The sequence below is a fragment of the Mobula birostris genome, chromosome X, assembly GCF_030028105.1.
Source record: "Mobula birostris isolate sMobBir1 chromosome X, sMobBir1.hap1, whole genome shotgun sequence".
Lineage (NCBI taxonomy): Eukaryota > Metazoa > Chordata > Chondrichthyes > Myliobatiformes > Myliobatidae > Mobula > Mobula birostris.
Genome location: NC_092402.1, coordinates 36466904 through 36485491, shown reverse-complemented (window position 1 = coordinate 36485491; position 18588 = coordinate 36466904). Strand labels below are relative to the sequence as shown.

The 18588-nt window shown below is 42.3% G+C and overlaps 1 protein-coding gene across 5 annotated transcripts in view; it reads right to left on the bottom strand.

Annotated features, from left to right (window-relative positions):
* The window catches only part of LOC140191900 (acyl-CoA-binding domain-containing protein 4-like), a 107632-nt gene extending 102186 nt beyond the window's left edge, over window positions 1–5446 (bottom strand). For 2 of the 5 annotated variants that reach the window (XR_011883955.1, XM_072249741.1), the window contains exons 1-2: window positions 5371–5444; window positions 5152–5266 (exon numbers count right to left, since the gene is read on the bottom strand). The gene's annotated coding sequence lies outside the window, so the exon portion shown is untranslated. Of the gene's footprint in view, window positions 1–5151; window positions 5267–5370 lie in introns of all 5 variants that reach the window. The other 3 variants (XM_072249743.1, XM_072249744.1, XM_072249742.1) reach the window with 2 other exon arrangements.
* Window positions 5447–18588: the final 13142 nt, after the last annotated feature.

Below are 18588 nucleotides of genomic sequence, written 5' to 3'. Positions count from 1 at the left end.
CTAAGTCCTGCTGGATCCTGTCCAATACCTACACTTTCCACCCCCTCCAATCTCCACCCACCTATGCCAGTCTGTGTAGAGTAAAGAGGGCCAACTGACCTGGCAGAAGTCCAGTGAGGCACAGCTAAGCCAGAGCTACCTGCAGACCTCACAGTGTATCTTGTCCCTGGAATTTCCTCATAGCAGAAAATAATACTTTGGGTGCAGTCTATGTCAAAGGAACGTGATTTTCTACATTTTTTAAATTCTTTCCCATGTTCAGGCATTTAAAAACAATTAAATGCAATAAATATTTCCAAATATGAAAGCAAATAAAATTAAACATCAAAATACTAAGAACTATTCAATTCATTACAAACACAATAAATAATTTGATTTACTTTTTTTGCCTAATCTCAGAGTCAAGAACTGCATCAGAGAATAGAGCTGGATCAATGGCTGGTTTTCGGATTGTCAGTAAATAATCAGTAGGTGCCACAGGGGTCAGTGCTGGAGCCTCAATTGTTTCCAGTCCTCATTAATAAGCTGGATAAAGGGACTGAATAGAGTGCAGCCAGATTTGCCAATGTTACACAGATAATGGGTTGGCAATTTGCGAGGACAACACAATGACCCTGTGAAAGGTTTAGATGAGTTAATTATGTGGGCAAGAAGTTGGAGATGAAATATAATGTGCAAAAATGTGGGATTATCTATTTCTAAATGAAGAAAAAAACTAATAATTATTTAAACAGTCTGAGACTACAAAATGTTGGGGATTCAAATGCATGTGGCATGCAGCTACAGCTAGTAATTAGGAAAGCTGATAAGAGTGTTTGCCTTTATAATAAGAAATAGAAATTCTAAGAGGAGGGCACTTTGATGCAACTACCCTGATGAGATTATCTCCTACAACACTGTGTACAGTATCAGCTTCCGTATTTCAGAAAGGATGTTTTAAATTTGCAGACAGTGCAGAAAAGGTTCCCCATCTTGATTCCTGGGACAGAAGGGTTGATGTATAAAGCAAGGTTGAGTAAGTTAAAAATTAAAGATAAAGATTAACCTTATTGGTCATATGTAAATTGAAACATACAGTGAAATGCGTGGTTTTACGTCAAATCAAATCAGTGAGGACTGTGTCGCTATGCCTCTGGCACCAACATAGCATGCCCACAACTCACTAACTCTAACCGTATGTGTTTGGAATGCGAGAGGAAACCGGAGCACCCAGAGGAAACCCTCACAGCGACGACGAGAACGTACCAACTCCTTACAGGCAGCAGCGGGAATTGAACTCCACTTTGTGATCGCTGGTGCCGTTAATCGATACACTAACTGCTACGCTAAGATTATTATCACAAATTCAGGAACATACAAGTGATCTTATTGAAATGTATAAAACGCTGAAGGGGAGTGTTAAGAGAATGTCGAGGGATGTTGATTTGAGAAAAACATGAAGGGGAATTTCTTTACTCAGAACATTGTGGCTTCTTGGAATTCTCAACCCAAGAGAGCAGTCATTGGATATAGTCACAATAGAGATACTTGACCTACCTTAACCTACAAAGGAATTAAGGGCAAGATTAGATCATCTGTGATATTACTGAAAAGTGGAAGATGTTCAATGCGCTGAATAGCATCCTCCTGTTCCTGGTTTTTATGTTTTTGAGCTGAGCAGGGGGCGGGGGGGGGGGGGGAGGCTTGGGGGAAATCTCTGACCCAAAACAAGATCTGAAGGTGTGGGAATACAGAGAAGGATGTCCTGCATTATGCTGGGGAAACTGTGGCTAGAAACGAGCAGAGGGGACTGATGCACACCTTATCCAACCCCTGAATTCAGCAATTTATTTAACATAGATGGACTCGATGGTCAGACTATGGACAAAGTGAGAGGGCAGAGGATCCGCATCTGACTTGCTCTGCACTCCCAACCTTTCCTTTGCTATGCACAGGTGTGGACATCAGAATCTCATTCCAGATAGCCTCAATGGCTCGAGGCTATCTGAGTGATTGCCTACTAGTCAGCATCACGCCTCAGCCTGATGATTCTGTGGGTGGGATTTTGTGTGGGATGCAAATGTTACCACAAACCAGAATGGATTGTGGTGAAGTAAGGATGCTGGATGAGGATGACAACAGAAACAATTAAGTTCATTATTTAATTAAGAGGGGAAAGAGAGAGGAATCCTTCTGATACTAGAAGGTATTAAAAACACAAACAACAGGAATTCTGCAGATGCTGGAAATTCAAGCAACACACATCAAAGTTGCTGGTGAACGCAGCAGGCCAGGCAGCATCTCTAGGAAGAGGTGCAGTCGACGTTTCAGGCCGAGACCCTTCATCAGGACTAACTGAAGGAAGAGTGAGTAAGAGATTTGAAAGTTGGAGGGGGAGGGGGAGATCCAAAATGATAGGAGAAGACAGGAGGGGAAGGGATGGAGCCAAGAGCTGGACAGGTGATTGGCAAAGGGGACATGAGAGGATCATGGGACAGGAGGTCCGGGGAGAAAGACAGAGGGGGGGGGAACCCAGAGGATGGGCAAGGGGTATAGTCAGAGGGACAGAGGGAGAAAAAGGAGAGTGAGAGAAAGAATGTGTGCATAAAAATAAATAACAGATGGGGTACGAGGGGGAGGTGGGGCATTAGCAGAAGTTAGAGAAGTCGATGTTCATGCCATCAGGTTGGAGGCTACCCAGACGGAATATAAGGTGTTGTTCCTCCAACCTGAGTGTGGCTTCACCTTTACAGTAGAGGAGGCCGTGGATAGACATGTCAGAATGGAAATGGGATGTGGAATTAAAATGTGTGGCCACTGGGAGATCCTGCTTTCTCTGGCGGACAGAGCGTAGATGTTCAGCAAAGCGGTCTCCCAGTCTGCGTCAGGTCTCGCCAATATATAAAAGGCCACATCGGGAGCACCGGGCGCAGTATATCACCCCAGCTGACTCACAGGTGAAGTGTTGCCTCACCTGGAAGGACTGTTTGGGGCCCTGAATGGTGGTAAGGGAGGAAGTGTAAGGGCATGTGTAGCACTTGTTCCGCTTACACGGTTAAGTGCCAGGAGGGAGATCAGTGGGGAGGGATGGGGGGGACGAATGGACAAGGGAGTCGCGTAGGGAGTGATCCCTGCGGAAAGCAGGGGGGAGGGAGGGAAAGATGTGCTTAGTGGTGGGATCCCGTTGGAGGTGGCGGAAGTTACGGAGAATTATATGTTGGACCCGGAGGCTGGTGGGGTGGTAGGTGAGGACCAGGGGAACCCTATTCCTAGTGGGGTGGCTAGAAGGTATTATTTCAGGTTGTAGTGTATTCAATATTTCAGTAATATTTGACTAGTATTGTACGTATTTTGCTTGATTAAGCATTCTTTGTTTGTTTACATAATTCACTATGGGTTATACAGCATGTTCGTGAATGGCATATGTGAGCACCCCACTAAAGAAAACGAAGTAGACAAGTATTCCAGATTCCCATGTTTTTCTTTCAATTAGGTTTGTTTCTGGAGTTACAGAACATAACAGTGGCAACAAGGAAGTATTAAGATGAACCCGAGACGACTCTGTTGAAGTGTAGCATGTTTTTTTTTTAATTCTTAAGGGGAGGGAGACGTGCAAGTTTAAAAAAAGGTAGAAAACAGACAAAATTAACAAGCAACAAGTATGGCCACTGGTCCGTTAACAGTAAGGAGTAATAATGATAATTTTTTTTTTAAAAAACAGAAATCCGCATGCTATTGATGAAAAATCTGATAATGATGAGAGTGATACAGAACAGAGTGGCCTGAAGATTTACATTGTGAAAACTAACAAAAGACAGGCAACACACACAAAATGCTAGAAGAACTCAGCAGGCCAGGCAGCATCAATGAAATAGAGTAAAATCGATGTTTTGGGCCGAAACCCTTCAGACAAGCAATATGGCTTATACCAAAAGAGAATGGCAAATTAATTAAAATGGAAATGCACACTGACTTGGCTGTTTCAGTCATTGCACAAAATGAGTTTGAATGGCATTTCAAAGATGCTGAAGTCTGCAGATATCCAAGAACTTATACTGGAGAAAGATAACTTCTGTGGGAATGACATTCGTAACAGTGAAATACAACAAACAACAAGCTACTTGTGCTTGCATGTGGTAAAAACAGGAGGGCCAGCATTGTGCGGCCGTGATTGGTTGAGACAACCACAATTTCATTAGAGATCTCTCCACCATTTGAATGCCACATCCCCTGCAATAGAGTCAACTGAAAGCAAATTAAGAAAGGTACTGGATGATGCTACAACACTGTTCAAGGATGGCATTGGAAACTCAAACATATCAAGGGTAAAATAGTGCTAAATGAAAATGGCACACCAAAGACTTACAAAGCCTTTTGGTCCCTGAGACTATCTGTGACAAAGTAGCCAGTGAACTGGATCGCATGGAGATTGAAGGAATTCTTTCCAAGGTTGAGTGGAGCCCATGGGCAATGCCAGTGGTCCCAGTAGGCAAGAAGAATGGGTCTGTCAGGATCTGTGGTGATTTTAAGGTCATCATCAACTCAGTACTGAAAGTAGATGAATACTCTCTGTCCAGGATAGAAGATACCTTTGCAAACTTTTCTGGAAGGAAACACTTCAGCAAAGTGGATTTAGCTGAGGCCTACCTACAGAAGGAAATGGAAGAAGAGACCAAAGTGTTTCTCACCATAAACACTCACAAAGGGTTTTATCACTGTAATAGACTTATTTTTGGTGTGACATCTGCACCTGCGCTTTGGCAGAAAGCTATGGACACAGTGTTACTAGTGAGGATGACAAGGAACATCTCCAAAACCTCTAGACAGTGTTCAAAAGATTAGAAGATTATGGGCTCAGAGCATGATGTGGCAAGTGTAATTTTTTTTAACCAAACATCAGTTACTGTGATCACACTATTGACACACAAAGAATACATAAGTATGCTGAAAAAATTCAAGCACTGGTGGATACTTCAAGGCCAAAGGATGTGTCACAGTTGTGGTCAATTTTAGGATTTGTCAATTACTGTAATGGGTCGCTGCCCATCCTTGCTACTGTGCTCCACCCCTTGAACTCATTACTACAGATCAGGAAGAAATGGCAATGGATAAAGCAGTGTGAGGTGTTTTCAAAAAGACAAAGGAAATGGTGACATCAGACACTGTACTCACACATTATGATCCACATCGTCCAGTGAAGCTTGCCTGCGATGCCTCGCCATATGGTATAGGTGCAGTTATGTCACGTTATGGAAGTGAACGCCCCACAGCCTTTGCATCATCTTCCCTTACAGGTACAGAGGAAAATTATGCACAAATTGACAGAGAGGCCTTGAATCTGGTTTGGTGTGTAAAACGTTTCAACCAGTATTTGTATAAGAAAGAGTTTACCCTCATTACTGATCATCAAACACTCGTGTCCATTTTCAATCCACAGCAGGGAGTTCCACTAACAGCAGCAGCACAAATACAGAGACGAGCTCTGTTTCTTAGAGGACACAATTATAAATTCGAATTCAAGAGGACAACTAATCATGGAAATGCCGATGGATTATCCTGTTTACCCTTGGAAAAGGAAATCCCTGAAAAATTTACAAAAGAGGACACTCCTCTTGATGCATTCTCCATAATGCAAATTGAAAGTCTCCCTATTACAGCAGCGAAGATCAAAAGGGAAACCAGAAAAGACCCCACACTATTGCAAATCTACATGGCAAACCAAAATGGCTGGAATGTGCAGCAGAAATTCCAGTTCCCCATTTTTACCAGCACCAGGATGAACTTGTCCTTGATGGGGTTTGCCTTATGTGAGGATTGAGAGTTGTTGTACCATTCAAGCTGAGAGCTGAAGTGTTGGGGGAGCTACCTGCCAGATATCTCGGTGTGGTTAAGATGAAAGTGGGAGCTCGAAGCTTTGTCTGGTGGCCTGGGATAGATGAGCAGATCAAGCAGCTTGCCATGCACTGTTCAGGTTGCCAAGAACAGTGCCTCTCCATCCCTGGAGATGGTCTGCAGTTTCCTGGCAGAGGATTCATGTGGATTTTGCCAGACTATTCACGGGCACAAATTTCTTGGTGATAGTAGATGTAGCCACAAAGTGGCCAGTAGTGTTCCCAATAGCCTGCACCATAGCCTCACACTGTTGATGTGTTGAGAAACAAACTTCTTCTCAAGGATTGGTGCTCCAGAACACTTAGTCAGTGACAACGTACATTGTTTATTGTGGAACAATTTCAGTCATTCCTGAAAATGAATACAATAAAACATATTACATCTGCACCGTACCACCCAGTGTATGGAGTGTCAGGGAGGGGTAGCACCTCATGTTCCCCCCCACCATCACGTCCTTTTCAAGGTGATTTGTCCACTTTTGGTCCCCACCTGGCACTCAGCTCTCACCTGTGGCTCCCCGTAGCTGTTTGCATGTGACAGCGGCCACACCCAGGGCAACGGCTTCAACAAGCCGGCTAAACCAGGTGAGGGTAGCCGACAGGTCTCAAACCATCAGTGAGATAGGGAGTTGTCTATCCCAGCATATGAAGACAGGCTCCGGCGGATTGAGCGGACGAGACCAATGGAAGGTCCAACAGCCAAGAAGGCGGTCTCTGCAAGCGTCATGGAACGTGTAGAGCATGACAAGACACTGAAGATGTCTTGGTCATCCACTGCACCTAGTCCCATCTCCAGCCGTCTCGACTCTTGTCTTACCACTATATCCAGATGGGAATTGGAAAGAGAGAGTGAGGCTGATGCTGCGGAACTCTCCTTTACTTAAATCCAAATCAAGCGCTAGTCTCGACACCATCAAAAATAGCCGGCTGGTGGCGTAGTGACATCTGCGCTGGACTTCAGGGCGAGAGGTCCCGAGTTCGAATCCGGCCGGCTCCCTTGCACGCTCTCCACCATGCTGGGTTGAGCGTTGAGCTAGCAACTCGGCCTCGTAAAAAATACTAATGGTGTCAAGGTCTTCATTGATGCTGATGACGGACGAACCTCACCACCCAGCTACAAATGGCTTGGCAGAAAGATTTGTCCAGAGTCTAAAGAACGCTCTGAGAGCAAAGTCAACAAAACACAGTACACTGACACTGAATCAGACTCACCAATTTCCTCCTTGCATTCACAATGCGGCACAGTCCACAACCAACAAATCACCAGCTAAGCTGTTCCTGAGTCATCCCTTGCACTCAAGCTTGGATCTCCTCAAACAGAATCTCAGGAGGAGGATGCAGAACAAACAGCTGAGACGAACTGAGGGCTCCTCAAACAAGGAGGTTCAATGTTTCACTCCTGGACAAGCAGTCCTGGTGAGGGATTACAGGGATGATCAAAAGTGGGTACTTGGAAAAGTTAATGACAGAACTAGACCACACTCCTACACAGTGGAGATTGCATCTGATATCATCTGGAGATGACACACAGATCAGTTGAGGAGAGCAGCAGCAATTGTTAGAGAAGAAAGGTGTCCGTAGCTGTCAGAACTATTTCCTGCAGTCCCAGTGTCAACACCTGCAACCACCACGGATGAGGGGCCCCAGAACCTGAGATTGTTTCACAGCCACAGGTCTCACCTGCCAAGCAGAATGACCCCCCCTCCCCCACCACAACACAGTCAGGAAAGACATTATCCCACACGGGTAGGAAATCCTCCACAGCGATTAAATCACTAGGTCTGAATGGGACAATTTAAAATTTACTAAGCTCTGGCTGTCTATATAGTAGTTGTATTATAGAGTACACTGTGTATTTAAGATGACGGGAGAGCAATACTTTACTACTCGGCCTGAAGCGTCGACTATACCGCTTCCTAGAGATGCTGCCTGGCCTGCTGCGTTCACCAGCAACTTTGATGTGTGTTGCTTGAATTTCCAGCATCTGCAGAATTCCTGTTTACATCTTTACATATTTAAGTTGAGATGCATTCTTTATTGAGTTGGAGCTTATAGCTAAGCAGGGATGTGTGGTGTGTATTTAATATTTCTGTAATATTTGAGTAATGTTGTAAATACATTGATTGACTAAGCATCCTTTGTTGTTCACATAATTCATTATGGGTGAAATGCCTTAAGTATGTGAACAGCATATGTCAGTACACCACCATATCATATGTGAGTGCCTCACTAAAGAAAACTAAGTACACAGGTATCCCGGGCTCTCGTGTTTTGTTTTCAATTAGTTTCTGGAGTTACAAAGCATAACAAAGTTGAAGGGGTGAAGTTAAAGGAAAACTGCACACAGATTTTTTTTACATAGAGAATGATGAGTGTCTGGATTGCACTACTTGGGGATGGAGGTGGAGGCAGATATGATGGAGGTGTTAAGAGGTTCTTAGGGAGACACATGAATGTACAGAGAATGGAGTGATATGGATATTGTGCAAGCAATAAGGGACTTGTTGGCATTTAATTAGCTAAAAGTATGGGCCAAACAGCCTATTCCTGTGCTGCACTGTTCTGTGTACAATGTTAAAACATAACTGAAAATGTTCAAAAGTTGGGATTTGGATACTGTATAGCGGTGAGGAAAGCCATCACAGCCAGTGATCTGAACACAGCGGCGATGTTTTGTCATTGGCATCACCATCACCGTTAGGGAGCTCTCCTGGTATTGGTCTTGGCTGACATTCACTCACATTGTTTACACTGCAGCCTGTTGGTCGGGAATGCAGCCTGGAAACACGAGACACCGTCAGCAGACCACTTATCCTATTTTAAATTAAAGCCCTTCAAACAACACAAAAATCCTTCTTATCTTCAGTATTTAGAGCTGCTGTATGTCATTTGGAAAACACATAGGTGCATTAATGAAACCTATTCCAATGTATAGTACAGGTAGAAAAGGCAACCCACCAAGTATAGAGTTGACTTTAAGTTTATGATCATTACGTTTCTAACATTACTCAAAACCTTGTAAGCAACTGAAGATTTAACTCAACCACTCTTCATTAACTTTAATTAACTCTTCACTTGGTGTAATGCTGTTTAAAGGACATTTAACATTCACAATTTAGGTTGTACTGATCACCCAGGCTGCACTGACTTGCATTGTTACTCGGAAAACAAATACACCAGCAGTAAGAAACGCACTAACTACGTATAGGATACTTAATCGAATCAATATTGATAACAGTAATCACAATTCAAACAAACCCCCTAAAATTGTGAACTACTCAGAAGAAAGGCCTGCAGCCCATACCCACCAACCTCAGTCACACGAGAATACAGGAAGTACAGGCAAGGGGCGGAGTCAGTTTCACTCCGAGCAGCTTTAAAGGGATAGTGTCTGTCGTACCGTAAGATGCCTTGATCTTTGATCCCGATCATTTATTATCATAGATACAGTAATAAATACTACTTCGTTATCAGAGAAAATAATTAAGTGATATAACTCTGCTGATGTTAGTTTACTTGTTTTCTTTGTTGCTGAAACTAACGGGATTTAGAGAGAGTTTACAGCACCTAAATAGGCCCTACAGCCTACTATGTCCGTGGTGACTCCTGTTTACATTAACTCCATTTACACTTTTCCTGCTAGCAACTGGGATATAATCTCAGACCACCTCACCGACCCCCCCCCCCCCCCCCACGGTAGCTCAAAATGACAACTCAATTATGCTGCTGGAAAATCAGACTAAAGCAGCAAGAATAAAGAGTTGGCGATGTAAACGGTAACTCTCAGGGATGTCCTGAAGCACTTCACAGACAATGAAGGAATTGTTCACTGCCGTTCTGCCCTCTATGCAGAACAAAATTTCACAAGCATCAATATGCCAATGGCTAGATATTGGTGAGAAAATCTATCGTGCCACACCATGTTTCTATGTCTCTGCTCTGATGATTTAAAATGTCCAGAGACCAAGGTTAGTTTCGTGTTTGCAAATGTGCTCTACACATACGAATTTCTATATTTGTCCGCACCGACCAATCTTGAGCCAAAGTGTGGTCTTGAGCCAAATTCATCACCCCAACAAATGAAATCCCCCTTTCACCTCCTCACCAACCCCGACAGTTGTTTTTCAATTTTATGCTTAAAAATAGAAGCCTAATCTGCTCATATCCTGCTTATGGACTGTTTATCCCATTCCCAACAAGAAAGAGGCGATGCAGCTTCCACATTAGACTGGAAACAGTCACTTCCCACAAGCCGTCAGGCTGATCAATGCCTCCACCTATTCACCCACCACACCACACCACACCCCACCACACCACACCACACCCCACCACCACTATATCCATGTCAGCTACTCCTCTCCAGAGCTCCTCATCACCCTTTACCCTCCCATTGCACTGCCACTTTACAGTTACTTATACATTGTTTTATATGAATGTTTTGATATTTATATTTATTGTGTTTTTATACTTTTTTTATGTTATGCTGCATTGGATCCAGTGTAACAATCACTTTGTTCTCCTTTACACTGGTGTACTGAAGAATGACGATAAATGATCTCGAATCTTGCTTCCTTCACATCTTCCTTCAACCTTTCTTTATTCCAGGGATCAACCTAGTGAATCTTCTATACACTCCCTCCGACATAACTATATCCAGGCAGCACCGACAGCAGAGATAAATCTCTCATGAAACTCGACCTCGGCAGTCAGGATTGGATCAGCATCACTGGCGCTCTGAGGTAGAATCTCTGGCGTCGGTGCTACCTGGAGACAGTTACACTGGAGGCAGTGTAGAGAAGGTTCACTAGGTTAATTCCTGGAATGAAGAAGGGTTGAAGGAAGGTGTGATGGAAGCGTGAGCAGATTAGGATTCAATCATTAGAGCATAGAATTGATCTTAAAATATAACGTAGAATCAGGAAATAGGAGAGTAGAAAAGTGATGCTGAGGTCAAAAATGGATCAGCCATGCTCTGATTTATTTATTTATATAGAGATACAGTGTGGAGTAGGCCCTTCCGGCCCAACAAGCAGTGCCAAATCCACCTATTTAACACTAGCCTATTTACAGGGCAATTTACAATGACCAATAGGACAGCACAGTAGTGTAGTGGACAGCACAACACTTTACAATACCAGCGACCCGGGCTCAATTCCTGCCGCTGCCTGTAAGGAGTTTGTATGTTCTCCCCATGACTGCGTGGGTTTCCTCCAGGTGCTCCGGTTTCCTCCCACAGTCCAAAGACATACTGGTTGGTAGATTAATTGGTCATTGTAAATTGTTCTGTGATTAGGCTCGGGGTAAATCGGGGGATTGCTGGGTGGTGCAGCTTGAAAGGCCGGAAGGGTCTATTCCGCGCTGTATCTCAATAAATAAATAAAAATTAACCTATAAACCAATAAGTCTTTGGAATGTGGGAGGAAACCAGAGCACCCGGAGGAAACCCATGCGGTCACAGGGAGAATGTACAAACTCTTTATAAGTAAAGCCAGAATTGAACTGAGAACTCTGACACCCCGTGTTGTTATAGTGTTGCACTAATTGCTATGCTACGGTAGCACCAATGGCTGAACAAGCTCGATTGGTCAAATGGCTGACTCCAGCTTCTGATTCTAATGACCTTACACATCTCCAGCTGCAGCGGCTTGAACTCTGGGATTTGGAGCCTGAGTGGTAGCTACACTGTAAGTGCAGAGAAGTAGTTACACTAGACCTTAAGAGTGTACAGACAAAACTGCCAGGGAACTGCAATGGGAACTGCCAGACAAACTGGGAGGTGCAAGCAGCTAGTACAGGAATGTCTTCATATGTTTTTGGACTGTGGGAGGAAACCAGAGCACCCAGAGGAAACCCACACGATCATGGGGAGAACATACAAACTCCTTACAGCCAACAGCGGGAATCGAACCATGATCTTACAGCTGGTGTGGTAAAGTGTCGCACTAACTGCTAAGCTACTGCACCATCTCAAGTCACGTTGATAGTCATATGCACAAATGCACGTGTTCAAGGGAACAATAATAAAATTACTGCAGCAGCATCACAGGCAGAAAGCAATAGAGACACAGCATTTACAAGAAAAACATAAATGAAACATAAATTATAAAAAAATACAAGAACACACAGAGAACAAAAGAAAGTGCATTGTAGTGCAAAGTGGTCAAAGTGATCACAGTGTTGGTAGTGATTAGAGTTGTGCAGGTAGATTCAAGAACAATAGCTGGAGTGTGACCTGATCCCAGGAATAATATACACCATCCTAGTTCCAGGATCAAGGATGGATTCTTGCACAGCACGCTGAATGAGACTGTGATAAAACAGAAGTTTTGGTCCGTATCCTATCCAACGACACAGGAGGAAACAGGAAGAAGACCTGGGGGTAGATTTAAGAGAACTGGGAAAAGGATTTAAAATAAGGACCTCATTGTCAGAAATCTCAAGATGAAAAAAAATGGCATATATTTACAAATAGAAAGATAGAGCAAATTAATGATTGGTAGAGGCATGGCTCAGGAGGAAGGGCATCAGATTTCTGGGGCAGGAGAGACTTCTTTAAATTGGGTATGTTAACCCTCAATAGACCTGGGGCAATATTTTTGCAAGGGGGTTGTGTGATTGATGGAGAGGGTTTAATCTAGTTTAGCTCAGGCAAGGGAACTCAGGGTGAATTCAGGAGGGAGAGAAACAAAATAAGTAGAAATTCGAAAAGTGCTTCATAGCATAATTGTTGTAGCGTAATAACAAAACAAAACAAACCTAATAGCACTCAACATTAGCACCATAAAAGTTGTATTAATGAGACAAATAGAAATAAATAGGCAAAAGTAATCAGGTAATTTGACATTGTCTATTAAAGTTATGTAACTTAATCTGAAACCAGGTACTTAAATCACAATAAAGGAAACCATAATGGTATGTGGGGTGAGTTGACTGTGGTTGAATGGGAAACTATGATCAACTCACAGATCAATAGTGAAACTAACTCAGCTTGGACCCTGATGAACAGAAAGAGATTCTGAGAGTCCAAAGGAAAGGATAGATCCCCAAAAGTCCCAGAACAAGTTCAGTGATTGTATTCATCTGAATTTAGAGAAAACAGTCTTGAGAGAGATGTTATATTTACATGATTTAATTTGTTAATTTGTGTATTTAATTTTTAAAAGCTGTTAAGTGTTTGTGATTACTAGACCACCATTTTAGTGTTGTGAAAGTGAAATTAATTTAGTTTTCTCCCTAGACTAGAAGCCACCTACCTAAGCTATTATCTCAATTGGCTTTCCAAAATGCTGGGTATTTCCAGCAATTTGTTTCTGGAACTCAAAATAAAATATCATAATATCAGAGTGTTAGGTTTCCTAGTGTATTAAATGAACATTGCATCTGGCATTAACAGCAAATCAGAAGTCCCCATTCACAACAATCACAACATAAGAATTTGCGACCATGGCTTTACTTCCTTTAACATCTGACATGTGCTTCACAGCCACTGTTGCTTGCATGCTTGCAAGATGTGTGAGAAATGGGTCACGCTGATAGTGATCTGACTTTTGTGGAGAAGAGGTCGGATGAGGGAAGAGGGTGCAAAGCAAGGTTGGAGGAAGGGGGAATATGAATAGAAAGGGGGTAGTATTGACAGAAAGTTCTCCTGGTTGAGGTCCCCTATTGTTGCAGGCTAAATATGCCTCATAGCCATAAGTACCATGAGCAGTTGCACCACTGAGACCACAGTACCAGTTCACAGAGGTTTTGACCTGCATGACTTCTGAGGACGATAGCTGACACATGAAAATATTATTCCAAGTAATATAAAGTTTAGCATGATATCCTTGTTGAATGGAGTGATTTTTAACCAGAGACCATAAGTCATGATCATTAACACCAATTTCAGTTGGTAAGTAATTAATGTGTGAAAATTAAAGAGTGAAAGAGAGGCAAGAGTGGATATTGGATCACTGGAAAGTTACACTGAAGAGGTAGTAATGGGAGACAAAGAAATGGCAGGCAAACTTACCAAGTATTTTGCATCAGTCTTCACTGTGGAAGACACTAGCAGAGCGTCAGGGGGCAGAAGTGAGTGTAGTTGCAATTACTAATGAGAATGTGCTTGGGAAGCTGAAAGGTCTAAAGGTAGAACTGAAAGGAGAAGGTAGGCCAAATGGACTACACTCCAGGGTTGTGTCTGTGATCGAAGTCACCAGAGAGACATTGAAGCTGGTGATATAGAAGTCTTTATTTGTCATAACAAGTGAGCATCATTCTGGAAACACACTCGGTAGTGTCTCACAACCTCAAAAGTTCATCACATTTTTATATCCTAAGATCAATAGGTGATGCCATACAGTTTCAATACTTACAATGACATCATTTACTTTAGTGGTTCCTTTGAATTGCACATTTACAGTGGGAGACATGTCTGACTGTTCAAATATCTTTACTATTTCCCTGAATTTATTTACAACGGTGCAAATTACTTAACCCCATAGTTGACTGGCTTGATGCAAGCAAATTAATACACCTAATTGTTTTAATGATTGGCTCATACATATGCAAACATCTCAGGGTAACCATTTTGCAAATCAAATCTCTTAGTCTGTGGGCTTTTAACCTTAGTTTACTGAATGCAATTTACAATAAAAACTGAAGACTGGCTCTTGCTTGAATTAATATCTGCTATATTCACATAACTGCAGAATACTCCCTAAAACCCAGGGTTCTAAAAGAGATAGCTCAATGGGAAAGTGAAGGCATTAGTAACAATCTTTCAAGAATCACTAGATTCAAAAATTCAAAAATCAGAGGTAAGGGTCTTGGGAGTCCTTGTGCAGGATTCCCTAAACGTTAACTTGCAGGATGAGCTGGTGATGAGGAAGGCAAATGCAATATTAACATTCATTTCGAGAAGTGTAGAATATAAAAGTAAGGATGTAATGCTGAGGCTTTACAAAGCACTGGTGAGGCCGTATTTGCAGTATTGTGAGCAGTTGTGGGCCCTTTATCTGAGAAAAGATATGCTGGCATTGGAGAGGGTCCAGAGGAGATTCAGGAGAATGATTCCGGGAATTAGAGGGTTAACGTAAGAGGAGAATTTGATAGCTCTGGGCCGGTACTTGCTGGAGTTTAGAAGAGTGAGAGGGGATCTCATTGAAAACTATCAAACATTGAATGGCCTATACAGAGACGATGTGGTGAGGATGTTTCCAATAGTGTGTGAGTCTAGGACTAGAGGGCACAGCCTCATAATGGAGTGATGTCCATTTAGAACAGAGACGAAGAGGAATTTCTTTAGCCAGAGGGTAACAGACCTGTGGAATTCATTGCCACCAGCATCTGTGGAGGCCAGGTCACTGAGTATATTTAAAGCCAAAGTTGATAGGTTCTTGATTTGTAAGGGTGTCAAAGGTTACGGGGAGAAGAATGAGGTTGAGCGGAATTATAAATCAGCCAAGATGTAATGGTGCAGCATATTTAATGGACCAAATGGCCTAATTCTTCTCCTATGTCTTATAGAGTGCTGTGTACATGATGACAGCTTTACATCCTGCAACATCAGAAGAGGATGAATTGTGAACAAGCTCAAATTCCAAATTTTAGGATGGAAATGAACAAATTATGTACACAATATGCTCAGAATTTCATTTTCTGCACTACCACCATATAAAAATGGGAACAGCTTCTAAACTAAGAATTCATAAGATGTCTAGAACATCAAGGTCAGCTAAATGGCCTACTGAGTTTGATGCTGGTGCTGCTCACCTGGTTCCATTCCCCATGGACTTTTTTTTTATTTTCAGAAAGTGATTATCACCACTGACTTATTTTCATTTTCCAGCACCCACAGTATTTGCATTTCTTTGTCACCTCACCTCAACAGGAAAACATTTTCTTATGTTCCTGTCTGAAATCTTCAGACTGTGCATAGGGTTCTAACTACCCATTACAGGAAATACTATCAGTCTAGTGGTTAAAGGTTGCAAAGGCAGACAAGAATTGGTGCAGCTACAAACGGTCAGAATGATGGATACATCACAGCTGTATGTTTAAGATCAGCTACTGGAAAGGGACAATGTTTCTGTGTGGTAAAACAATGCAAGATACTGTATCTTGGTATGTCATATTCGGAAAGAGATCACAAGAAAACCACCGTCATTGCTAAAATTATGGGAACTGCAAGCATTAGGATGGTGGAGATAAAAGTATTTTTGCTTTCATTTCTCTCCACTGCTAAAATAAACATAATGAAAGTCCCTTGCAAACAGCTTCGGACATATTGTATGAAAATCCTCCTGACTCCCACGCGTCGGCACAGTAGTAAAATGCTTAATGCCATGCTTTACAGTGCCAGTTCTAAAACCAGGATTTAATCCCCACCAACACACATCAAAGTTGCTGGTGAGCACAGCAGGCCAGGCAGCATCTCTAGGAAGAGGTACAGTCGACGTTTCAGGCCGAGACCCTTTGTCAGGACTAACTGAAGGAAGAGCTAGTAAGAGATTTGAAAATGGGAGGGGGAGGGGTAGATCCAAAATGATAGAAGAAGACAAGAGGGGGAGGGATGGATTGCCTTTCTCCCCGGACCTCCTGTCCCATGATCCTCTCATATCCCCTTTGCCAATCACCTGTCCAGCTCTAGGCTCCATCCCTCCCCCTCCTGTCTTCTCCTATCATTTTGGATCTCCCCCTCCCCCTCTCACTTTCAAATCTCTTACTAGCTCTTCCTTCAGTTAGTCCTGATGAAGGGTCTTGGCCTGAAACGTCGACTGTACCTCTTCCTAGAGATGCTGCCTGGCCTGCTGCGTTCACCACCAACTTTGATGTGTGTTGCTTGAATTTCCAGCATCTGCAGAATTCCTCGTGTTTACGTTTTTAATTCCCACCACTGCCTTTAAGGAGTCTATACGTTCTCCCCATGTCCACGTGAGTTTCCTTCAGTTGTTCCAGTTTCCTCCCACATTCCAAAAGATGTACGATTAGGATTAGTGAGGCGTGGGCATGCGAGGTTGGTGACAGAAGTGTGGCGACACTTGCAGGCATCCCAGAACAGTCCTCGCTGAATTGATTAGATGCAAATGACACATTTCACTGTCTGTTTTGATGTACATGTGACAATTAAGGTTAATTGATTTTAACCGAATCCTGTTGCTGCTTTCACTAAATAAACCAGGGGTCATTGTGCCTGCCAGTGAGAGCACTTTGACTTTGGTGGATGTATATAAAAATTAAGTGTGTGAACAGACCAATGATGCCATGGATTTGCTGCATCAGCGTTTCTAGAGACTGTTGTGCAATGTTCCAGAAAGCGACCTCCCTTAGCACTCCCCAGTAAAAATATTGCTGATTTCTTCATATGCACTATTTCTATATTGAACGGAAAATGCAATTATGCAAGGTTTGTAGTTTATCTAATTTCTCCTTGTATGTTTAGTCTCATGTGACTTACAGTTTTCCCATTTCAAATGTTGCAACTCCTCTAATTAGGCTACTTTGAAATGTATATACAGTTCTCAGTCTGAATATGGCCAACTTGGATAATTACTGTCCATCCCATGACAGATAGTTCACAAATTTTTCTCCATTTAGTTTCAGATTTGCAATTGGATGCTTGAAATTTGGAACATCTGAATTGCAGAAAATACTGTATTTAGCATTGGAAATGAGAAAGCTCCTGATGTCTGCAAACTTTATTAATTCTTCAAAATCAAAGTCAAAGTCAAATTTATTCTCCTGTACACCAGTATATGTATGTGCAGATGCAATAAAAAACTTAACTGCAGCAGCATCAAAGGCACACACAGCATCATATAAGCAACATTCACAAAAATACTCATAGATTAAATATATTTTATACAAGGAGGAACAACATTGGAACAAAAAGAAACAATTCTTAAAGAGCAATCCTGTTAAAGGCACAAGTTTTGATCACAGAATTTTATTCATATTCTCCAAAATTGAGAAATTACGTGGATTTGAATTTATAACTTCAGGTTGGTATTGTGGAAGATCATGTTGATAAATAGTTTCTACATAAATAAGACCATAGGACTGTAAGATAAAGGAGCAGAATTAGGCCACTTGGCCCATCAAGTCCGCTCTACCATTCCATTATGGCAGATATATTATCCCTCTTAACCCCATTCTTCTGCCTTCTCCTTGTAACCTTTGATGCCCTGACAAACAGAGAACCTATCAACCTCTCCCTTAAATATACTCCATGACTTAGCCTCCGCAGCCATCTATGGCAATAAATTCCATTAATTCACCACCATCTGGCTAAAGAAATTCCATCTCAACTCTGTTCTAAATGGACGTCACTCTATTCCGAGGCTGTGCTGTCTGGTCCTGGAACTCACTGTAGGAAATATCCATATCGATTCTATCTTGTCCTTTCAATATTCGATAGGTTTCAATGAGATCGCCCTGCAATTTTCTAAACTCCAGTGAGTACAGACACAGAGCCATCAATTGCTCCTCATATGTTAACCCTTTCATTCCTGGAATTATCTCCTGAACCTCCTCTGGGTCCTCTCCAATGGCAGCACATCTTAAGGAGCCCAAAGCTACTCACAATACACCAAGTACATTCTGAACAATGCATTATAAAGCCTCAGCATCACATCTTTGTTTTTACATTCTAGTCCTCTTGAAATTAATGCAAGCATTGCATTTGCCTTTCTTTCCAATGGCTCCATCTGCAAGTTAACCTTTAAGGGAGTCCTGCATG